Genomic DNA, 25,894 nt, shown 5'->3' on the forward strand with positions numbered 1-25,894 from the left:
TTAAGTATATGAAATGTTTGACTCCCTTTTCCTTTAACAGAAAGGAAATGCCTCACCATTTGTAGAAGGGAGATTTATCCTTCAGGGCATATGTGGAAATAAGGCTTGAATACTCATGTAGCTTTAGGAAAGGAGAACTCCTGGCTGGGAGCACCCTAGAGGCTACCCGCTTCCACGCCTGCCAGTGTAGACATCAGCTGGCGAGGAGGTAGAGTCATTTTTACCTGCTCTGCCGTATTTTTTAAAAGGAACATGTACCTGGAACAATGTTAAAATCTGAGCCAAACTTGGATTTCTGGAGTCCTTGGATAATGGAGGTTTGGAAAAGGTCAGTAGAATCTGTTTTGTTTTGTGTTTACTTAAATTCATCTAAAATACCCTTGAATGCATTTTCTCTGACTACTGTAACATAGGACCACAAACTGGAAAAACAAAGAAAATTATTTCCCCACAGTTCTGGAGACTCAAAGTCCAAAATCAAGGCTGCTGGCCATGCTTTTTCTGATGCTGCCAAAGGAGGGTCACATAGGATCAACCTAGGGATTGCACCCAGATCTCCCACATTGCAGGCAGATCCTTTACCTTCTGAGCCACCAGGGAAGCTATGTAGGATCAAGGACCTACACACTTCAGTCTATCCTCATTCTAACTGAACTAATTACATCTGCAAAGACTCATTCTTAAATAAATTCACATTCTGCAGCACCTGGGCTAGGATTTCAGCATCTTTTGGGGAAACACAATGCTATGGGTAACAACTTCCAACCAGTCACAGGGCAGACTCAGGCTGAACCACATGGGTTCTGGCTTCTGTTCTTTGAATTATGTGAACACCAAGGAGTCTCTCTTTGATTTGCTTGTAGACATGGCTCATGCCCAGCTGCAACCAGACAAGGATGTACAGTTCAGCGAGGGCACCAGTGCAGACAGGAGAGGACTGCTCTCCTCTCTCAACTTGGGAGGGAAAGGTTTCTGCAGAAGACAACCGCCTGAAAGGAAAACAGGAGAGAGAAACCCACAGAGGATGCCAGCTGTAATCATGAGAGGTCACAAACAGATGGAACCCTACCACGCAAGCAAAACCAGGTCCCAACTCATTTCAGCCCTGGCCATTCCCAAGTGCACACTCACCCCTCCATACTCTTTACACTGCCTCCCATTATCCAGTTCTACATCATCTGGTGTCTCTTCTGGGACTGCACCACCAGAAGCTGCTCAAAGGTTCAGGAGTAACAGGGCTGCCCACGCATAACAAGGCATAACAGGTAAGCCTATGCATGCCTTCTCGTGAGGGAGGTAGCTGTGATGCTCAAACTGATGGGGAGAATTCCATTCAAAGCCAAGCAAAAATCAAAGAGGTTCAAAGGGAAATGCTTTCACTGATGCTCAGTTCATAGGTGACGTTATAGCATTGAATCCTCACAGTGAGGATGCTTGCTTTAGGGTTGTATAGTTTGAGTCACGTAATGGCCCTGGTACACACTGCAGCATCAAGAATTATTACCCAGCTATTTGCGTCCATTCCTCTCTTCACTGAAGCATAGCAGATGGCGGGTGGGACGGAAGGAATATTACACTCAATAAATCTGCTCCATTAAAGAGGACATAGGAAACTGGATTCAGAAACTTTCTGAAGCTGATATAAAAATCCTTCACTACTTGGGCCAGTCACTGTGCAAGACATGTGACAGCTTTCTTTCAGGGTCCACACCAGTTATCTGCATCCATTTACGGCTCTTTCTGTAGTTCTTTTAAACTTCATTTGTTCCTTCTGTAGTTCTTTTAAACTTCACTCGCATATCATTCTCTTTTTATTTTGAAAATGCTGTTGCTTTTTCCTTACTGGAGAATCATTTCAAATCCACCTCTCCTCTCTCTGTCTGGGACCATTTATGTGGAATTTTCCTCCTCGGAGCCATGTACAAAGCACATGTGTACTATTTGAGTTCTGAAGGGAAGATGTATCTGTCTTTTTCTAAAACAAAAAAGCATAGAAAAAAATGAGTGAATGTGATACAGTGTATTTTAACTTATCATGAATGAGAAATATTGCAAATACTTTTAAGTTAAAGAGGATGGAATGAATATGTTACTTGCCAGGTCACATTTAAACAGTTAGTTCATACCTGGGGGATTATCCAAGTTCTCACTGACCTTGGCAATGAAACAAGAGCAACATTTTTTAAAGGATAAAATGTTCTCGAAAAACATCCCTAAGGAATCTAATGTGGCCTCATTTTGCTTTCATCACTATCCATGTTTCTTTGCCTATTTTTCTTCCTCGGCCAAGAAATAGGGAGTCTTTTAAAATAAAGGTAGGAAAAATGTCATCTCTAATTCTAATTCCATGTCTTGGATTACTGCTGGTCCTTAATAGAGTCATCATGGAAAGAATCTTCTGAGATCGCGCACAAATTTTACTCTTCTTGAGGTTAAACAACAGCAAGAGTATAAATCGAGAACAGAGCAACCCACAAAATTCTGAGCTGAATCCACTGGGAAGAATTTGTCTTGTTTATTTATGTTTGTTTTTCTTAATGTCAGCAATCCCACCAGCCAGTTCTTGTTCACAAGAAAAGATTTCATGGAATGAAATGAATGAATGAAGGGTTGAATCCATTAATCAATGAATGAGTAAGTAAATAAGATACATTAAAAAACAAAAATGTTTGTAATGCTGTAATTTTTGTCTTCTTTGCAGATTATGTCTTAAAGGTTCAAATATAATATTTTAAATGAATTCATGACAATCTTGAATTGCAGTAGCATTCTCAAATATCAATTGCAACAAAATAAAAATTTAGACATATGATCCATATAGATATCTTTAAGGTGAAAAGATATTTTCAGAATTTAGGAAATCCATGACTCTCATCCATGAGTTGATTTCTCTTGATCTTTATAAGTAGTCACATTCATTTGAGAACATTTTAAAACTTTTTCTCATGTTTTGCTTGAGCAGATTTCATGCTAATAGCAAAGCAGGTTGGTGACCACCAATTTGGTAACTACAGGAAAACCCACTCAATTATTCAAAATGAATAACTTCAAAATGATTAAATGAAGCCAGTCCCCTGCCCATGGAAAAATTATCTTCCACAAAACCAGTCCCTGGTGCCAAGAAGTTTAGGGACTGCTGTTCTAGTGTATTAGCAAATCTCTAAGTGGGTTTACCAGTTATGTTCAAATCCAAGAGAAGAAAGCGCATTAATATCTCCTCTCTTCTTTCTTTCCTGGTTTGAAGAAATGCTCGAAAGCTCCTTATAGATACTCTAGAGCATGGCATGTTCATCTGAGCACAAGATCTGCTGTTCCTGGCATGAACAGCAATCCCCAGAATGTAATAGGTCTTTCACCCAAATGTTAACTGAAGAAATTTCATGTCTTTTCTTTCTTACTCAGTGTATATCGGGATAATAATATTTATTATGTGCACAAATAGAGTTTTGAGTATGTGTGTGTATCTGCATATGTATTCAAATATCAGAAGGAAAAATATATTAAAAAAAATAAACTAAGGTTCAATTCAAAAAGTTAAACTATAAGCACAGAGTAAATGAAAAGAAAAAAAGGAAGCAATAAAAAGAGAGCCAGAAAGCAATGAAATCAAATAAGAAAAATTATAAAACTGAATCTTAATTTTTTGAAAAGAGCATTAATAGACTAAATCCAAATAAGACAGATTAAGAAATAATTGCAAACTTTAAAAATTTGTGGAATGAAACAAGGATATAACTAGAGATAAAACAAATGTTAAAGTAATACTACGCACAATTATACTCCAACAAATAAGATAGATAAGATAAATTTTTAGTACAATTTACAAAATTAATTGGCAAAGCTAGCTAATAAAAAATACAAGATTTTTGCAGATAATAACTTTTATAGAATAAAAATGTCAATTAATATTTCCCCTAAAATAACCACAAAGGCAGATGACTTAAAACATGATTTCTAACAAACTTCAAATAAAATACAATCCTTAAACAAGTTTTTCTCCAGAAGAAAATAATTAAAGATAGAAAACCTGTGAAAGTACTTATTTATCTATTAGTTCAATATCTGCTAAGACTAGTACAAAATAAGAAGTGATATGCCTCCCAAATTAAAATAGTATTTTATATCATTAAAAATTATATACTATTTAACATTCTATGAATCTCTTAATTAAAACATTAGCTAATTTAATTCAACTATGTATTAGAAATATAATCCATCATGATCAAATAGGATTTATTTGAGAGTTATAAATGATTAAACATAAGAAAATAAGTCATCATAGGTCTTAAAGAAAAATCATTGATCATTCCAGTAGATGCAGAAAATGACTTTGAAGTAAAATCTTTGTAAATCTAGAAAAAACAAGCACGTCTTTACATAGACTATGTAATAAAACATTCACCACCATTACACTCAGTGACAAATGTTAGATATATTCCTTTTTAGTTCTGGGCCAGAGTAATAAGCCTAGAATCTTTTGATCCATAGTCAGATTCATTATTCATTGCACCACTATCATTTCAAGAGAAATATGCCCAATGGCGAGTATATAAAATATGTCTAGGGAGCACATTTATTACCAACAGAGGACAGGAAATTCTGTCTAATGTAATAAGACAAGAGAAAGAAGAAAGAAGCACATACATTAACAGAAAGAAAAAAATCATTTTTTGTTAAGCAATGATTCTATGAGAATTAGCAGAGAAACTATAGAATTGATGAGCATTTAGAAATTTGCAAAACACATGATCAAAATGCAAGTCCCTTTTTCAGAGTCTCTTGATTATTCCTCCTTTCCTCCCAGATTTCATAATGGTGGCACATATCAAGAATTAATTATTGTCTTTTTCTTCTTTAAACACTCTGGAAATCTCACATAGTCTCTTGGTTGAATATACTATCTTTGCGTTGATGGTTTCCAAATTGAATCTCCATCCTATCACCTCCTAAAGGCCTACGATTAGTATTTCCAGCTCCTAACTCCACATTTCCACTTGATGTTTATGAGTTGTCCCAAACTCAGGATGTTCAAAACTTAACTCCGATTTCTGCCCTAAACTTGCTGTTCCAGCAACTTTTCCCATCTTGGTTAAATGCAATTGCATCTTCAAAGCTGCTCAAGTAAAAAGAAATATTTGGAACCCTCATTTTCTCCTTTTCCCCTCACACCCTATATTCGATCTATCCATATAACCTATTGTCTCTAAATGTATCTTTACAACACATTCAGAATCTGATCACTTTGAGCCACCTCCACCACTCTGGCCCAGGTAATACCACACGTCCCTGGAATGAATGAAATGGCTTCCAAATAGGTTTGCCTCTTACTCCTTCACAGTATCTTCTCATCACTGCAGCAGGGATCGTTTATCCTTATAAACTAACTCTCCCCTTACCAGCATGTGTCCCTAGGCCTTGATGAAGGGAAAATCTTTTGTGCCTTCTTAACGATACGTATCTGAAGATCAGGTAGGTTGTTCATATGTAGTAAATTCACTTTAATATTCATGTATCCCAGAGTATTAGGATGCTTTCCTGACTCTGCCTACATAACTCTGGTATCTCCACTTTATTTACAGTGGACCAAGGCTGAATAGACACTGCTGTCAGCCAGCTGAATAAACAGTTGGAAAGAGATCCAGCTCCAGCACACAGAATCCAGCTCCTCCTCCTCCCCTGGGATGTTGTCTTTAGACCCACTTTGGGTACTTGTTTTTATATTAGGCAGAGTTCTCCTCGTGAGTAAAAGAAAATGACTCTGGCCCATTTAAGCAAAACGTTAATTACTGGCATCCTAGAAGATACTTGGATAATTGTAAGGGATTTGATTTAGGTCATACCTGAATGGTCTAGTGGATTTCCCTACTTTCTTCAATTTAAGCCTGAATTTTGCAATAAGAAGCTCATGATCTGAGCCACAGTCAGCTCCTGGTCTTGTTTTGGCTGACTGTATAGATAGAGCTTCTCCATCTTCAGCTGCAAAGAATATAATCAATCTGATTTCAGTATTGACCATCTGGTGATGCCCATGTGTAGAGTTGTCTCTTGTGTTGTTGGAAGAGGGTGTTTGCTATGACCAGTGCCTTCTCTTGGCAAAACTCTGTTAGCCTTTGCCCTGCTTCATTCTGTACTCCAAGGCCAAACTTTCCTGTTACCCCAGGTGTCTCTTGACTTCCTACTTTTGCATTCCAGTCCCCTATGATGAAAAGGACATCTTTTTTTGGTGTTAGTTCTAGAAGGTCTTGTAGGTCATCGTAGAACTGTTTAACTTCAGCTTTTTCAGCATTAGTGGTTAGGGCATAGACTTGAATTACTGTGATATTGGATGGTTTGCCTTGGAATGCATCATTCTGTCATTTTTGAGATTGTAGCCAATTACTGCATTCTGGACTCTTGTTGACTATGAGGGCTACTCCATTTCTTCTAAGGAGTTTTGCCCACAGTAGTAGATATAATGGTCATCTGAATTAAATTCACTGATTCCAGTCCATTCCATTTCACTGATTCTAAAATGTCAATGTTCACTTTTACCATCTCCTGTTTGACCACTTCCAATTTACCTTGATTCATGGACCTAACATTCCAGGTTCCTATGCAGTATTGTTCTTTACAGCATCGACTTCACTTGCATCACCAGTCACATCCACAACTCGGCGTTGCTTTTGCTTCAGCTCTGTCTCTTCATTTTTTCTGCAGTTATTTCTCCACTGATCTCCAGTAGCATACTGGGCACCTACTGACCTGGGGAGTTCATCTTTCAGTGTCATATCTTTTTGCTTCTCATACTGTTCATGGGGTTCTCAAGGCAAGAATACGGAAGTGGTTTGCCATTCCCACTTCCAGTGGACCACGTTTTATCTGCTGCTGACAAAACAGATTCAAGGGATTAGATCTGATAAACAGAGTGACTGAAGGGCTATGGAAAAAGGTTTGTGACCTTGTACAGGAGGTGGTGATCAAGACCATCCCCAAGAAAAATAAATGCACAAAGGCAAAATGGTTTGTCTGAGGAGGTCTTACAATAGCTGAGAAAAGAAGACAAGCTGAGGACAAAGGAGAAAAACAAAGACACACCCATCTGAATGCAGAGTTCCAAATAATAGCAAGGAGAGATAAGAAAGCTTTCCTCAGTGATCAGTGCAAAGAAATAGAGGAAAACAATAGAATGGGGAAGACTAGAGGTCTTTTCAAGAAAATTAGAGATACCAAGGGAACATTTCATGCAAAGATGGGCACAATAAAGGACAGAAATGGTATAGGCCTAACAAAAGCAGAAGATATAAAGAAGAGATGGCAGGAATACACAGAACTATACAAAAAAAGATGTTAATAACTCAGATAACCACGATGTTGTGATCACTCATCTAGAGCCAGACATCCTGGATGAGAAGTCAAGTGGGCCTTACACTACAAACAAACAAAGCTAGTGGAGGTGATGGAATTCCAGTTGAGCTATTTCAAATCCTAAAAGATGATGCTGTGAAAGTGCTGCACTCAATATGCCAGCAAATATGGAAAACTCAGCAGTGGCCACAGGATTGGAAAAGGTCAGTTTTCATTCCAGTTCCAAAGAAGGGTAATGCCAAAGAATGTTACAACTACCACACAATTGCACTCATCTCACACACTAGCAAAGTAATGTTCAAAATTCTCCAAGCCAGGTTTCAACAACACATGAACTTCCAGATGTTCAAGCTGGATTCAGAAAAGGCAGAGGAACCAGAGATCAAATTGCCACCATCCATTGGATCACTGAAAAAGCAAGAGAGTTCCAGAAAAACATCTACTTCTGCTTTATCGAGTACACCAAAGTCTTTGACTGTGTGGATCACAACAAACTGTGGAAAATTCTCCAAGAGATGGGGATACCAGACCTTACCTGCTTCCTGAGAAATCTGTATGCAGGTCAGGAAGCAACGGTTAGAACTAGACATGGAACAATGGACTGGTTCCAAATTGGCAAAGGAATACATCAAGGTTGTATATTGTCAACCTGCTTATTCAACTTCTATGCAGAGTACATCATGTCAAATGCCAGGCTGGATGAAACACAAGCTAGAATCAAGATTTCTGGGAGAAATATCAATAACCTCAGATATGCAGATGACACCACCCTTATGAAAGAAAGCCAATAGGAGCTAAGGAGCCTCTTGATGAAAGTGAAACAGGAGAGTGGAAAAGTTGGCTTAAAACTCAATATTCACAAAACTAAAATCATGGCATCCAGTTCTAACACTTCATGGCAAATAGATGGGGAAACAATGGAAACAGTGACAGACTATTTTCTTGGGCTCCAAAATCACTGCAGATGATGACTGTAGCCATGAAATTTAAAAGACGCTTGAAAGCAGATATATTATTTTGCTGATAAAGGTCCATCTAGTCAAAGCTATGGTTTTTCCAGTAGTCATGTATTGATGTGAGACTTGGACCATAAAGAAAGCTGAGCAACAAAGAATTGATGCTTTTGAACTGTGATGTTGGAGAAGACTCTAGAGAGTCCCTTGGACTGCAAGGAGATCCAACCAGTCAATCTTAAAGGAAATCAGTCCTGAATATTCATTGGAAGGACAGATGCTGAAGCTGAAATGCCAATACTTTGGCCACCTAATGCAAAGAATGGACTCATTAGAAAAGACCCGGATGCTGGAAAACATTGAAGGTGGGAAGAGAAGGGGATGTCAGAGGATGAGATGGTTGGATGGCATCACTGACTCGATGGGCATGAGTTTGTGTGGACTCTGGGAGTTGGTGATGGACAGGGAGGCCTGGTGTGCTGTGGTTCATGGGGTCGCAAAGAGTCGGACACAACTGAGTGGCTGAACTGAACTGAACTGATGGAAAGACTCAAAGCCAAGATCACACCACATGAATAGTTTGATTAGAAAGGTAATCTTGGATGCTAGATTGAATATCTCCAATTTTGCTCTTATTGTTCACTTCATGTCTTTATCCCCTTGTTTTGGTAACCAAAAAGAAGGAGATAGTTGCTCTCTCTTCTCAGTTTTTGTTGAATGTTGATGGACACTGCTTCCACTTTCTATGCCACCCAAAACATTATTCTGATCACAGAGTACACTTCCCTATAGCAAACAGTCCAAATTTCTAGCTGACATTTTGAGCTCTTATGCTGCCTAGCAGTACGTCTTTGCAACCAACCAGCTCCTTCCACCTTGCTGGTTTTCAGTCTCCCTCTTCTGTGATCATCCTGTGATCTCCACATCCCTGGGGATTGGATAATCCTGTTTTCTCCACCTAAAATGCCCTGTCCTTTCTCTTCGCTTTGCTCTATTCACTGGAATACCCAATTTGAAATTGCTGTATAACCCTGGCCCTGGACTGCCCTCATAATTCATGATTCACCACATCTCACTATCTTTTTTAAGATTTCAGCATGAGTCCGCAATTCCAGCACAGCTTTACAATATGTGTCATCATGTGTCTTCCCCTGAAATTCTGTGAAGGAAGCACTCTCAAGATTTCAACACAGCTGCATTTTTATAAAAATATTTGCCATAGCTCCACACCTTAAGGTGCTGACTTGACATCCTTTCAGCAAAAGATTAGAGAATAAAATCCCCACTGATTTTAGAGCATCTTCTGAGCAGGGGTCATACATCATCACAGGGTGTCAGAGACATGTCTTGTCCAAGACTAGCCACAAACCACAGATCGAAAGGATAAAACCATTTCCTGGCCCAAACCTCACCCTGAGAAGAAAACCCTTTTTAATGGGGATCACACACAGTTCCTTCCTTAGAATTTTTAGTCTAATAACACTTATGCAAATCAAGGAATAAACTTCATTAGGAACATTGGGATCTAGGCCTAGATTTGTTTTGATGTCGGATTCAAGATTTTCATCTAAAGTAAGGATGTTAATAATATTCTCTGCTTGCTTCCATATGTAATTCCTTTGAGGAAATATTTGCCTTATATATGAAAGGCTTTTTAATGTATATATGGGTACTATAATGCATTGATTCAAATATAAGAGGAATTATATTTAACGTCTATGTCTGATATACCAAAATCAGTCACACACTCATAAATCTTCAATAAATTAAGCAAAACTCCCCTAATCAATCATAAATCTTAAGGCCAATTATTGATCTTAAAATTAATCCTTAACGATACATGTGTCATATGAGTATTGAAGATTTTTGAGAGGTAACATATACTTTCACTCAGTAATTTCAAGAAATGTTTAAATGCAACTGACCTGGAAACAGTAGTTTGTTAACTTCATGCTAACTTACATGGTGGGTCTTGGTTTCTCTCAGAGGACATATATTCATACAGAAAGACAGAGGTAGGAGAGGTTCGGCTCTTTGATCTGGGTAGAGGATATCACATGGAAGGGAAGCTAGGATACTACACTTTTATCCAAACCTAGCCAGTGGTTTTACTCACAGTAGCATAAACTCTAGCTGTAGGAAAGAAAAGATTCTGGTGTGTTCCAGACTTTGACCACATCACTTCTATATGATAAGCTGAGGCCTTGTCAGTAAGTAGTGCCTTCCTCATTCAGAGACTTAGTTGTGTTCATAAGTCTTCATATATGTCTAATATCACTCTGGAACTCCATAACTGCCAGCATCCACCCAGCACTAGGATCACTAAATGAGTTCCAAGTGGTTAGAGCTAATTTAAACAAGTAACCTTCAAGAAAGGAAAACAGCCCAATCTTTTAAGTGTTTCATCATATTACATCATTTTAACCAAAAATTACATCCTGATTCACTTATGACTCAGTTACTCTCAGCTTAAACAATTTTTCTTTTCTCAAAGTTCCAATTTTGGAACTCTAAACCAGTAGGTTTCCCAAAGTGTCTTCTTTGGCCCTAAAGGGGTGCATCTAATGTTAAAATACAGTGCTTATATGGTAACTCATAGTCCATGAGAAAGCTAACTTTTCTTGCCTCAGGATTTAATTGGAACCCTAAAGGCTACCCACTCCAGTATTCTGGGCTGTAGAATTCCATGGACCATTTAGTCCATGGGGTCGCAAAGAGTTGGACACAACTGACCAATTTTCATGTCACTAAAGGCTCCTACAGAGACTTAAAACAAGGGATTCCTGTTTGATTATCAGTCACTCCTCTCCTGCAGTTTATTGATCCACAGTTATTTTGGAAACACTAAGGCAATTTGCAAATCAGAGGGCATCAAATTATAAAGTTGGCTAAAATCAAACCAGGCAATCTTCACAATGTTCAACATGGACCTGTTGGTGGAATCAATGTTCAAAAATCTTTTTTTTTTTTTGGTCTCTGCATTGTACTTATTTACCCTCATTGCCATATGTTAAATAAGGAAAGCAAAGAAGACCTGAATTTGATAAAAAAATGTTTCCTGAATGATCAAAACACATTATCCTATAAGGGTAAAGTCTATGCAGGTGTATCTGTACATATTGGCTGGGAAGAAACCTAGACAGTATCTTTGTTTAGGGTACAATTGAGGTTAATCCACTCCTTCATCTCCCACTTCATCAACACAGTTGACTTGTAACTGGTATTTCATATATTCAAATATATATTCATATATTTCATATATTCTATGATGCTTTGTTAACCATATGCAAACATTTGAATGATCAAGTAACTTTTCCATCTTTTGGAGATAGACCTCAAAATTGTGTGGCTCATTTATTTTCCCAAACACTCTAAATATTCCAAAGAATTGTCATCCAATATCTTTCCACCTAATATTATTAATATATTCTCAATTGAGAAATTCAAAGTGATGCTATAACTTTGAGGTAAGAACTATAAAAGCAGTATGAATCAACAGAATGTTCTTTTTCCCTTTTTTATACCAGCACAAAGGAAAAAGTTTTCCAAGAACTGAAACCAATGCATAATTTCTGTAGAGAAACACTTACACAAATCACTGAAAATTAAAAGTTCACAGGTTCATCAGTTCAATTCAGTTCAGTTCAGTCGCTCAATCATATCTGACTCTTTCCGACCCCATGGACTACAGTACTCCACGCCCCCATGTCCATCACCAACTCCCGGAGTTTACTCAAACTCATGTCCATTGAGTCGGTGATGCCATCCAACCATCTCATCCTCTGTCATCCCCTCTCCTCTCACCTTCAATCTTTCCCAGCATCAGGGTCTTTTCCAGTGAGTCACTTCTTCGCATCAGGTAGCCAAAGTATTGGAGTTTCAGCTTCAGCATCAGTCCTTCCAATGAATATTCAGGACTGATCTCCTTTAGGATGGACTGGTTGGACCTCCTTGCAGTCCAAGGGACTCTCTAGAGTCTTCTCCAACACCACAGTTCAAAAGCATCAATTCTTTGGTGCTCAGTTGTTTTTATAGTCCAACTCTCACATCCATATATGACCACTGGAAAAACCATAACCTTGACTAGACAGACCTTTGTTGGCAAAGTAATGTCTGTGCCTTTTAATATGCTGTCTAGGTTGGTCATAACTTCAATGCTAAATATCTGTCTATCCTTTTGTGAGCATCTCTCGAAATTCCAGTTCCAGGGCCACACGCTCTCAGCCCAGTATTTCTACCATAACCCAAAGGATTCACAATCCTTTGCTGTCTGTTGTAACATAATATGAAGAATAAGACATTTTCATGATTACTGAGTAGTCATTTTCTCCAAACATTTTCTTTTTCCATCAGCTATCTGTTGAACTGCTTCATCTGATCACCCAAATAACCAATGACTAACCACTCATGATGACTGATTCATCACAGACCTAGTCAATGGCTAATAACAGAATTGGTCTGTAACAAGTTAGAAAGGTGTTAGAGTAACACAAACTCAACAGAGAAACAAGACTCAGGTTCCAGTGGATTTCTCACTAACTACCTGGATGACTTCTGATAAATCATTTAAATTCTCTGGGTCTCATCATAAAATAAGGAGTTAAGCCTAACAAGTAATTCTATGATCATGTGTATTACTCATGGATATCTTAAATATATCCATATCTAAAAATAAACACATCAATGAAATAAATAGAAAAACATGAACACACCCAAATAACTGTATGCATTTATTTTTACAGAAACAGTGGCATCACATAACAATATTAATAAGACTGCATTTAATAAATTATGTTTAGGTGATTGACACCCTCTTAAAAATAACTTAATAGCATCTCTAGCTTACTTATTAAATCAAAATAAATTTTAAGTGGTTCACAAATGTAAATATAAAAAACCAAAACCACAAAATTTTAAAAGAAAGCATAGAAAATGGTTTTATCATGTCTGTATGGGGAAAACTTGTCAGTCACAAAATTTCTATGGAAGGATATATTGATGTATTTGATACATTCTAACTTAGAAATGCCTGAATAAAACCAAAGATAAAGTCAGAATACAAACAGAAAACTGTGATAAATATTTATAGTACTTAACACATGGAGTTGATTTCTTTAATATGTAAGGATGTCTGATAAATCAATAAGTAAAAGGCAAGCATATTATTTCTAAGTAGTTAAATATGAAAATGCAGTACACAAAAAAGGATATTAAAAGGGCTTTTATCGCATGAACTATACACAATCTCACACAAATGTTCGCATATCCCTTCTAGAGTTAAGAGTTGAAGGAATGCCATTTGATTTTTTTTTAGTTTTTAAAATTTTTTCATCGATTGACTCTAGAGTAGAAACCACTGAACTAGATAATGCTTAAGACACACTAACCTCTGAAGTTATGTCTTTGTCCATCTGTGATCCAATCTATTTTACTATTTGGTTTCCCCTGCTGCTGCTGCATTGCTTCAGTCGTGTCCGACTCTGTGCAACCCCACAGACGGCAGCCCACCAGGCTCCTCTGTGGCTGGGATTCTCCAGGCAAGGACACTGGAGTGGGTTGCCATTTCCTTCTCCAGTGCACGCATGCATGCTAAGTTGCTTCAGTCGTGTCCGACTCTCTGCGACCCCATGGACGGCAGCCCACCAGGCTCCTCTGTGGCTGGGATTCTCCAGGCAAGGACACTGGAGTGGGTTGCCATTTCCTTCTCCAGTGCACGCATGCATGCTAAGTTGCTTCAGTCGTGTCCGACTCTGTGCGACTCCGTGGACAGCAGCCCACCCAGCTCCTCTGTCCATGGGATTCTCCAGGCAAGAATACTGGAGTGGGTTGCCATTTCCTTCTCCCCGTCTCCCCTACCTGACCCACAAATATCCGATACAGTATCAACCCTGCAAGCCGCCCTCCTCACTTCTTTGTTGGTCCTCTAATGGACCGGAACCTGGTGGTCCAGAGTCGATGTTAAGAAAGTAAGAGAGAGAAAGAGGCTGATATCCCCTGGTTTACGCGGAAACCCATAGAGCCCCGTTCCTAGGGCTCGCGCTGCTGCGCGGAGGCACCGGGCGCCTCTCGAGTGGGTGAGGCACAGGCGCCTTCTCGAGAGGGTCTTAGAAGCCCGGGCAAGAAAGTGAGCTCAGCGGGCCTCCGCGCTCCAAGGAATTAGCCAGAAATAGAGAGAGAAAGACAGAAAGAATAGAAAGAAAGAAAGACACGGGGACCCAAGCTCTGATGGAGCAAAGGTGTTTTAATCAACATGGCGTGGGCATATATACTGTTTTACAAGGTAGTTATTCTCAGCAAAGATAAAGCTTAAAATTCCAGATTTACAAAACAAAACGCGATGCCTATCAAAGAGAGAGTTGCTAACAATCACCTTTTACTGTACGGCTCATAAAAAGGAAGAGGGTACTTATCACAGTAATGAGAAATGCCTGGATTCCTCCGGCCCGGGAAAGGCGTGCCTCTCCTCTTAATTCCTGAATATTCAGAAATTAATAAGAGCCAGAGGGTTCCTGACAGATCGCAAACAGCACACAGGAAGCCTCTTGTTAAATGCTTCCTGACACTTCTTTAATGGAGGGACTAGATGTGTTGAAGGGGAAATCAGTCTTCTATTGAACTGGAACTTGTTCAAATTCATGCCCATGGCATCAGTTACATTCCCTAAGATATCTAAAATTTGGGGGCTTTTCCTCTCACATTCACTTCGGCTTTATCATCCTGAATGATTCCACTTCCTCACGCCATCTACTTAGCTTGTGTTGCTTGTTCATTTTTATCAGATGACCTCATTTCCTTAACTCACAGAGGGAACAGAAATCATTTTGATTTTCTGTTTTTCTGACCACTCTCCCACCCCCAAGTGCAAATTTCCTAGCATCCCTACCCCCCCCCCCAATCTCTTTTTCTCCCTCATTTTGGTATCCGAGGAAACTACATCTCTTCTGTACAAAGAAGGCACCATTATAGAAGTTCTGCATCCCAGAGACTCCTTCTACCTCAGTCCATTCTGTTTTCTTTTCTCTTCTCTCTCCTATGTGAGTAGTCTTTTCCACTGCCTACTCTTCCACACCAGTGGTCCTCATCCAGGAATAACTTGCCTCTCTCCCCAGGATATTTGGCAATGTCTGGAGACGTCTTTGATTGTCACAATGGGGGGCTACTGTAGTGGCACCCAGGCGGGGTGCTACTGGCTACCAGCACACCAGGGCCATGGATGCAGCTAAACATCCTACAGAGCACACTCCATCACCCCAACACGCCTGCACGTGGTATATTACCTGGCCCCCGAGGCTCCCAGGCTTACAGATCCTGCAGCTTATCCTTCCTTCCTTCCTCGCTTCCTTTCTCTTTCTCTCTTTTACTCTCTCTGACACACACAGAGAAACACACAAATTACATTTTAAACACATTTTCCTCTTGACACTTCAACTCTTTGTAGCTGTTCTTATCTTTATCTTCCTTTTTTCTTAGCCAAGATTGTTTTGGGGGGAAAAAAAAAAAAAGACTAACCCCATTGTTCTTGTATCTAACCACTTAAGGCAATCTGGCTTCACTGAAATCATTCCAGCAAAGGTCACTAACGACTCAGTGTTGCCAAATCCTAAAACAAGTCTCAGTCTTATCACAGAAAAATTCTCAGGCATTTTGTCTTGTCAGGTTTTTTTTTTTTTTCTTTTTTGACAGATCCTTTTTAAAATTCTCTTATTCTGTATCTTCTCACCTTCCATTCCTAGATCTTGGAATAAAGACTTCCTCATTTGCCATGCCATCATTGTGTGTGTGCTGGGCACAGTCACTCAGTCCTGTCTGACTCTGTGACCCCATGGACTGTATCCCGCTGGGCTCCTCTGTCCATGGGATTCCTCACGCAGGAATACTGGAGTGGCTTCTCATTTCCTTCTCTAAGGGATCTTCCTGACTCATGGATCAAACCCACACACAATGATATTCCTTATGCCTTCAAAGCTTTTAGTCTTCTCTTCTATGCCTGTATTTTTAATTTCAAGCATTTTACATCCACCACCTAAAGGCTGACGGCATGTAAATATATAACTTTTAACCAAATAATTCTATGGGAGTCAAGGCAAATATAACCAATCATCTGTGAGGGTCTCATCCTGTATATCCCCAAAGCACTTCAAATTTTATATATGAAGAAATGAACTTATGTTTTTACACTTGAAAATAATGTCCACTCTTCTGTATTTTCTATCTCGTTACAAACATCATTATCTAACCAATCTCCCAAGAAACAAACCATACACCTTGAAGCTCTTCCATTCCCTATCATCCCAATCTAATCATTGTTGTTGTTTGGTTACTCAATCATGTCCAACTCTTTGTGACCCTCATGGGCTATAGCCCACCAGACTCCACTGGTTCTTGAAATTCTCCAGGCAAGAATACTGGAGCAGGTTGCCATTCCCTTCTCCAGAGGACCTTCCCAATCCAGGAATTGAATTCACATCTCCTACATTGCAGGTGGATTCTTTACCACTGAGCTACCAGGAAGGTCCACCCTACTCATTGAAAGTGAAAATGAAAGTCATTCAGTCGTGTCTGACTCTTTGCAACCCCATGAACTATACAGTCCATGGAATTCTCCAGGCCAGAATACTGGAATGGGTAGCTTTTATCTTCTCCAGGGCATCTTCCCAACCCAGGGATCGAATCCAGGTCTCCCACATTGCAGGTGGATTCTTTACCAACTGAGCTATGAGAGAAGCCCAAGTATAAAATCTACACCATTAGTACCTCAAAGATGTCCCATTCAAGTGGGTCACTGCTCGTGCCTTGATTTATGTATCCATCACCTCTCAGTTGGATAACTGTTCGGTTCAGTTCACTTCAGTCGCTCAGTCGTGTCTGACTCTTTGTGACCCCATGGACTGCAGCACGCCAGGCTTCCCTGTCTATCACTATCACCAACTCCCAGAGCTTGCTCAAACTCATGTCCATTGAGTCAGTGATGCCATCCAACCATCTCATTTTCTGTCATCCCTTTCTCCTCCTGCATTCAATCTTTCCCAGCACCAGGGTCTTTTCCAATGAGTCAATTCTCATGGATAATTTTAACACCTACAAATTGATTTCCCCACCTATAGCCTCTCTAGCATCACTGACTCAATGGACATGAGTTTGAGCAATGGTGAAGGACAGGGAAGCCTGGCTTGCTGCAGTCCATGGGGTCACAGAGTCAGACACAACTGACCACCTGACCAACAACAAGCGTCTCTACGCTGCTTCAGAGGTCAGCTTTGCTTCATCAAAATCTCCCTTCTCTAAAAGCTCCTCTTAGTTCTTCATCTCCTGATTCTGATTCTGAGAAATTTGCAAAGCACAGAAATCTTTGTACTCAGATCTTTGCCAAGCTCTGAAGCTTTATAGCTTCTACTTGGCTTAGTCTCCTTCATGTTCCAATAACACCAACTGCCTTACACTTTCCCAATCTCATCAAATTGTTTCCATCTCCTTGCCTTTGACATTTTTAATCTTGGTACTAGAACTGACTGGCATGTTCCACTGAGCAAACTTCTGTTCTGCTTTCAAGCCTAAAGCAAGCATCACTCTAGAGAACATTCTTTTGCATTCTTTGAGAATTAATTGCTCTCTCTCCTCCTCATTGCCTTTCTGCTTTGGACTGGCTTTAAAATCCCAATTTTAAAATATACTCTTTCTTCTCCTACAAAATATCACTTGTTGAGGAAAGATTAGTGCCATGGGAGGTCAATGACATAGCACAAGAGCTTAGAAAAATACTCAGGACAAAGGGCTCAGTGAATGTTTGCTGAAGGAAGAAAAGAGGTAAAAAATAAGGCAACCATAAAAATTTTACTACTAACCTAACAAACAGTCTAACAGTTTTTAAACTTTGGCATCCAGAGCATTTATGAAATGTCTCCACACCCTTGGTGGTGTACTGAGCTCCATGCAAGGCAAACTAATTTAACTGGTGAAGTGGGTTTTAGGTAAATATAAAACTATCATCCTTAGTATTAATCAATTTGATGCAATTCTGTCCTCTCAGTCACACACACTAGTGAATTACCATAGCCTTAAAGTATCCCTTTCTTTAGAGTCTCAGTGGATATTCACTTGCCTCAGTTAATTGGGTTCCTTAGAAACAAGAACCAAATTTCTCCAACTAGATTCCGAGGAATCTAGTTCTATGAGACTTTCTCAAATAAAAGGGTCTCACAGTCAATCATGCTTGTGCAACATAAATGTCCTATATCTCCACTGGACATGCAGGATGTCCATGAGCATCTTCAAAGTTCTGAGAAAGTTATATAGTAAGGAAATCTTGTTTACATTTGTTGCATGTAATGTTTCATAAACTCATTTAATCATGGAACCTCTTTCATGCCTAATCTATAAAATCTCACAAAACTAGTGTTCTGTGAAACAAGCTTCAGGACATTGGTCAGAAGGGTGGTTTGAAAACCATCAATACTTCACCTCCTTCCCATCATCAATCCTCCCTGCTCCACTGGCCCATGTGGGGGATGGGCCTGGGAGAATGGCTGGAGGGATGTATACTCATTCCTAGAATCTCTTTACCTAAAGTTGTTTAACTAAAATGGAAACAGTCCTACACTTTAAATGAATTTGATTTTTCATAATATATCATAGAACCAATATCATATGATTATTTTGCTGTAATAATCAGCAGGCAAGGGGATATGCCTTAAAGTCATTTTAAAGGCATATAAAGGATCATCAAGACAATAAAATAAATAAAAAGCTGAAGGGTCCTATTTCATAAATAGCTAATAGTATGACTTCAGGCTTTTCCATTTCACCAGGAGTCTGTCCAGTAGCTACAAAGAGTACAGAGCTGAAAGGAATTCAGGGATCATTGGACTCAGCCACCTCATTTTAGTGAGGATTTCAAGGCCCAGAGAAGATAAGGCACTTATCAAATATTAGTCAGGTACTTAGAAGAGTTGACAACATGGAGCCTGTGATTTCCATATTGGTGTGTTTCCTACATTCTACTTCCTGCTAATGAAGTAGGCGCTGGAGTTCGGGGTTGGAATCAAATAAAACTTATGTTGATATTAACCTGATACATATTCAGTTTCATGTGCTTATAAAATGCTGTCACAGGCATTATTCATTATACCCATCTGCCCAGCAAGGTGAGTCAGGCCATTTGCACTTTTTTCTTACCAAGATTTACAACCAAGCCCCAAAGTGAACAGTTCCCCAAGCCTGAGATGATGCCTCATTAAAATGCGCTGAAACTTAGTTGTGCTTTCTAGGGACATATCAAGGAATAATTTACCCAAACCAAAGAGGAGGTGCATACACTTCAGTGGAAACTGTGGTTCTGAGCAAATCATGACAGATCAGAGGTTCTATTAATCTATTTTCTGCTCCTGCACAGTGCAGGCAAAATTCCAAACTCTTAATGGCTCAAAATACACATTTTCAGAAATCCAAAGTGTTTCATTTAAATCAAATCTAACAGAAAAGACAAGCAGTCTGATACATGGGGAGCTCATCTGAAACCACTCTCTCAAAGACAAGAGAAAACAAGATTGGTATTGAAATGGAGCCATTCTCCAAACAGTTCCCATCAGCTGGAACCGAGGCCTCACTAAATGCAAACGATAGAGCTTCACAGAAGATTAGAAAACATTCTAGTGCAAACAGTTCTCCAAGACCCGAAGAACCAGGTCACTGCTATGTAAACACTTTGCACCGCTTCGTAAACAGATAAAAACATCAAGTTGGTTTGGTATAAACAGATCTACAGTAGGAGAAGCCAGCATCCTTCTCACACAGGGCCCTGTGGACCAGTGGAGACTCAATGTGCAGACTCGGAATAGCATTTAACTGTTCCCATTGAAGGGATGACTTTCCTAAAATTGGGCCATTCGTTGGGAAGATAGTGATGGGATTACAAGAAATTCAGGGTGACCCATAGCACATTTCAGCTACTACTTGGTAACTTCTAGCTCTGCCCCATATCACTTCTGAGACAAACAACTGTTTTCAGGCTATAATTTAAAATAAGAGCTGAAGAAGGTGGATGTGAAAATAAATGACAGAGGCTATTGGGCAGACTTCAGGGATCATGAGACAGGAAGTCTCAGGGAGAAAAACAAAGCCTGAGCACGAGATCATACCATCCAAGATTTATGATGCATTTGGCATGTTTGGCAGAGTATTGAATTCTCTCCCATTCTACTACAATATCCACTCACCAACCCTAGCACCCACCCCCTCTCTGCCTTCACACTCACCAGAAAGAAAAGGAATATAGATAATGAATGGAGAAGGGGTTCACCCCATACGACCTGTGTGTGTGGAACAACTGAATGGGAGTCACCTTCCTTTTTTGTTTGACAATTTTTCAAATTAAAGTATAGCTGATGTATTATTATACAAATTACAGGTGTACAATGTAGTGATTAACAATTTTAAGAAGTTATACCCTATTTATAATTATTATAAAATATTTACAGTATTCTCCATGTTGTACAATACATCCTTATAGATTTTTTTTAACACATATATACCAGTAAATTATTTGCATTTATTTTCATGGGCAATTGCATATTTTGTGTGTGCTTTCAAGGGATTTATTTTGTTGTGGTGGTGGGTTTGAGCCAGGCAGCACGTAGTATCTTAGTTCTTGACCAGGGATTGAACCTGGGCTCCCTGCATTTGGAGTAGGAGCCTTAACCACTGGACCTCCAGGGAAGTCTCATTGTAGCTTATTTTAAACCTAATAATTTGTATTTCTTAATCCCTTACCTATGTATTGCCCCTCCTCCCTTCCCTCTCCCAACCAATAACCCACCACTAGTTTGTTCTCTATACTGATTCGAAAAGATGCATATCCAGAGTTCATAGCAGCATTATTTACAATAGTCATGAGATGGAAACCACCTAAATGTTAGATAAATGGAATAAGATGTCATTTTTTTATGCCTATAAGAAACCCATAAGTGGACCATATGGTGTATTCTACGAATTCAATTTTTCACTTGCTATTCATGAAAACTTCACACATCTACTTTGTCCTCTTAAAAAGCAGCATAAATATTCCATAGAATAATGATGCTACATTTTACTTGGTCATTTTTCTACTGAAGGATATTTCAGGCTCTGGATACATATCAAACTGACTTATTTCTCGGAAAGTTACTAGGGTTGGCTTGATAAACAAAGGAGGATAAGCCTGCACCTATAAGTGTTAATGTCTTCAAGTGGAAAGATTACTAATCATCAGGGAAGTGTAAATCAGAACCACAGTGAGAGATGACCTCACAAATGCCAGAATAGCTGTCATCAAAAAGATAACAAATAACATGTGTTGGTGAGGATGTGGATGTGGTGAGGATGAGAAAAGGAATCCTCATACACTGTTGATGGGAATGTAAATTGGTAGAGAATGTAACCTGTGGAAACAGTGACAGACTTTATTTTCTTGGGCTCCAGAATCACTGCAGATGGTGACTGCAGCCATGAAATTAAAAGACGCTTGCTCCTTGGAAGAAAAACTATAACCAAACTAGACAGCATATTAAAAAGCAGAGACATTAGTTGGCTGACAAAGGTCTGTCTAGTCAAAGCTGTGGTTTTTCTAGTAGCCACGTATGGATGTGAGTTGGACTATAAAAAAAGCTGAGCACCAAAACACTGATGCTTTTGAACTGTGGTGTTGGAGAAGACTCTTGAAAGTCCCTTGGACTGCAAGGAGATCCAACCAGTCCATCCTAAAGGAATTTAGCCCTGAATATTCACTGGAAACACAAATGTAGAAGGTGAAGCTCCAATACTTTGGCCACCTGTTGCAAAGAATGGACTCATTGGAAAAGGCCCTGATGCTGGGAAAGATTGAAGGCAGGAGGAGAAGGGGATGGCAGAGGATGAGATGGTTGGATGGCATCACTGACTCAATGGACATGAGTTTGAGCAAGCTCTGGGAGTTGGTGATAGACAGGGAAGCCTGGCGTGCTGCAGTCCATGGGGTCACAAAGAGTCGGATACAACTGAGCGACTAAACTGAATGGAACTATAAACTGTGGAGAACAGTATTGAGTTTCCAAAAGGTTAAAAATAGATTACAATAGGATGCAGCAAGTTCACTTCTGGGTTATCTACTGAAGAAAATAAAAACACGAGTTCAAAAACGTATATACATCTCTATGTTCATTACAGAATTGTTTGCAATAGCCAAACTATAGAAGCAACCTAAATGTCCATCAGTGGATGGTTAAGTGGGTAAAGAAGATGTGCTTGTTTGTATTTATATGTGTGTACATATACACACTATATATATATAATAGGATATTAGTCATAAATGAAATCTTGCCATTTATGATAACATGGATGGTCTCATTTATTTGTGAAAAATGAAAGCAAAATAAACAAAAGAAAACAGATAAAGAGAACAAAGTGCTGGTCACAGAGGGGAGCGGGGTGAAGGGGTTGCACAAAACAGATGAAGGGGATTAAGAGATACAATTCTGCTTCCTTCACTGACTACACTAAAGCCCCTGTGTGGATCACTACACATTGTGGAAAATTCTTAAAGAGATGGGAATACCAGACCACCTAACCTACCTCCTAAGAAACCTGTATGCAGGTCGAGAAGCAACAGTTAGAACTGGACACGACTGAACGACTGGACACAACTGAACGACTGAACAGCAAAGAGATACGAACTTTCAACTATAAAATAAATACAGGCAGTTTTAGAACGAATTGATCCCAGCATAAGGAATAGAACCAATAACACTGGAATAACTTTGTATGGGTGACAGACAGTGGCTGAGCTTGCCTCATGAACATTTCATAATGCATTTGATGGTCATGTCACTGTGCTATACACCTGAAACTAACATGATATTGTATGTCAACTGTACTTCAATAAAAAATCTAATGTCTTAGAAGGAGAATACATTTATATATTGCTTGAGAAACGAAAAGTAATAATTTTTAAAAGCTCTGCTGCCTTAGTTTACTTGAAAGGCAGGCTGACAGGCTATACAGGAAAGTGTCCTTCCCACCTTGAAAACCTCCACTGATCACTCCCTATGCTTCTGTAACAACTCTCCCCTGTCCATACCTCCCTTTATAACCAATCTTCATGTCTTGTCTTAGATGTTAATGATCGTCTGATTTTATGAGTATAAAACATCAGCCAAGCAGAACACCACTGACTCTGATGTGTCCTGGTGCTGTTCATTCACCCCTTGTCTCTAGGTCCACCCCTGTCCCTCTATTGTCCGCCCTGGGTTCTGGGGTTCTGCAGACTATGCTCCCCACACTCCCTTCCCTGGTCATTCAACTCCCTGTTCAGTTCTGTCATTTAAAAGTGTGGTCAAGAGATCGGAAAGCAGGAGGAACAGAGAAGTTTTCTGCTCTGGTTCCCACGGCAGTGGACGCTGCTGGCAGCTGGGGACTTTTGCTGTTGGAACGGTGGGGAAGGGCTGCCCCCGCACCCCCAGAGTGGTGCCTGCTGGCTGGGGAAGCTCCAGGAAGCTGCAGGTGCAAGTTCTGGGGGCCGAGCTAGGAGCACCGGCAGGATCCTGATCTCTGCACATCACTCCTTCCTTTTTATTGCCTTGCCTCCTTCTCTTCCTCCCCTTTGCTCTGCCAGTCCTCATAAGTCCTTTGTACCCAACCCCTCCCACTTGAAATACATACCATGATTTTTTTTTTCTAACTGAACACTGATTGACACATTACTTTTAGTCCTAACAACATCCAAGGTTGGCTTCTGGTACAGAAATATTTACCCAAACTATAATAATTTCTCTCTTATACCCCACTTGAAGCCTTGATGCAGGCAAAGAACAACATATCCAATATAAGCCATTACACATGAAGTTGATAGGCGCTTAGAAAGTAATAATCTGGCCCCAAAGCAAAGAATCACATTTTATAAATGCAAGCAGTGAGCCCGACAGCAAAGGGCTGTCAAAGCCATCAGGATGCTAATCAGAAGCTCAGGTCCACCATCCACATGTCTGATGTCCGTGAAGCAAAGCAACCCAGATGACTGACTCAAACTTCACAAGTAGCTTGACACTATGGGTTCAAGCTTTGAAAATCACTCAGAACAATTGCAACATTTTATCAATTGTGCTTTTAGCATTTTGGACCAAAGCTCCTAAAATACAGCATCATATTCTCATCGTGTGGATCTCCATGGCAATCAGCCCATTACAAGCTTCTAGGGAGGACATTGATGAGTCCTCTGTGGTTCCAGAGACAAGAGGTCAGCAGCTCATGCTGTCAGAATCACCAATGGCACACAATGGTAGACAAACAAAAAGCGCTCAGAATACATATATTAACGTGCCACAGTTAATATTTCTGCACAGTTTGTTTTCTCAGCAGTATTTTGCTATCTAGAGACCCCAAAAATGTGTTTTGCTTTACAAGTAAGACATGATTGATGCTTTACTAAGAGAGACTGTTCATAACAGAACAGATGTCTCCTGACAAGAAAGTTATTGGTACAAGCAAACTATATTATTGCAATAATGCTAAGGTTCAGACTTAAGCAAACGATAGAAAGAGTGTGGGAGAGGGCAGTGGGGAGAGAGAGAGTAAATTGAGAGAATGAGATACAGTTTGGTCAGAGTCCACACCTGAGGCTACCACATCAACTTTCTCTGGGATATACCAAGCCTGTACAGCCCTAAACTAATATGTCCCAGGTTCAAAAGCCAATGTCAGGCAAATTCATTTGTCAATATCTTAACATCAAGCACCTATTTTCCCAAAATCCTTTGTGTATATGAAAATGTCTTCTGTGCAAATTAAAGGTGTTATTTCCCTCATTTCATCATGGCAGATTCATAGCATCATACAATGCACAGGGTTTTGTACCACTTAGAATCTTATCCTGGTGTTCACTACGATGTTTTTTCATTATTGTCAAATTGTAACAGAACATAAATCTAATAGAATTAAGAGGTCAGTTTTCAGGATTAAGAGGATTTCTGTTGTCATTGTTCAATCGCTCAGTTGTGTCTGACTCTTTGCAACCCCATGGACTGCAGCACCTCAGGCTTCCCGGTCCTCCACCAGCTCCCAGAGTTTCCTTAAACTCATGTCCATCAAGTTGATGATGCCATCTAACCATCTCATCCTCTGTCATCCCCTTCTCCTGCCTTTAATCTTTCCCAGCAACAGGGTCTTTCCAAATGAGTCAGATCTTCATATCAGGAGGTCAAAGTATTAGAGCTTCAGCTTCTACATCAATCCTTCCAAAGAATATTCAGGTCTGATTTCCTTTAGGATTGACTGGTTTGATCTCCTTGCAGTCCAAGGGACTCTCAAGAGTCTTCTCCAACACCACAGCTCAAAAGCATCAATTCTTTGGCACTCAGCTTTCTTTATGGTCCAACTCTCACATCCATACATGACTACTGGAAAAACCATATAGCTTTGACTAGATGAAATTTTGTCAGCAAAGTAATGTCTCTGCTTTTTAATATGCTATCTGGGTTGGCCATAGTTTTCCTTCCAAGGAGTAAGTGTCTTTTAATTTCATGGCTGCAATCACCATATGCAGTGATTTTGGAGCCTAAGAAAATAAAGTCTGTCACCATTTCCACTGTTTCCCC

General features: G+C 39.7%; 1 long non-coding RNA gene across 1 annotated transcript in view; it reads right to left on the reverse strand.

The window, feature by feature from the left end:
* The window catches only part of LOC139032617 (uncharacterized), a 69,560-nt gene that overhangs the window by 2,670 nt on the left and 40,996 nt on the right, over window positions 1-25,894 (reverse strand). Inside the window, exon 2 of the long non-coding RNA XR_011485182.1 lies at window positions 1,505-1,975. This is a non-coding gene — a long non-coding RNA (uncharacterized lncRNA). The remainder of the gene's footprint in view (window positions 1-1,504; window positions 1,976-25,894) is intronic.

This window comes from Odocoileus virginianus, chromosome 32 (genome assembly GCF_023699985.2).
Source record: "Odocoileus virginianus isolate 20LAN1187 ecotype Illinois chromosome 32, Ovbor_1.2, whole genome shotgun sequence".
Lineage (NCBI taxonomy): Eukaryota > Metazoa > Chordata > Mammalia > Artiodactyla > Cervidae > Odocoileus > Odocoileus virginianus.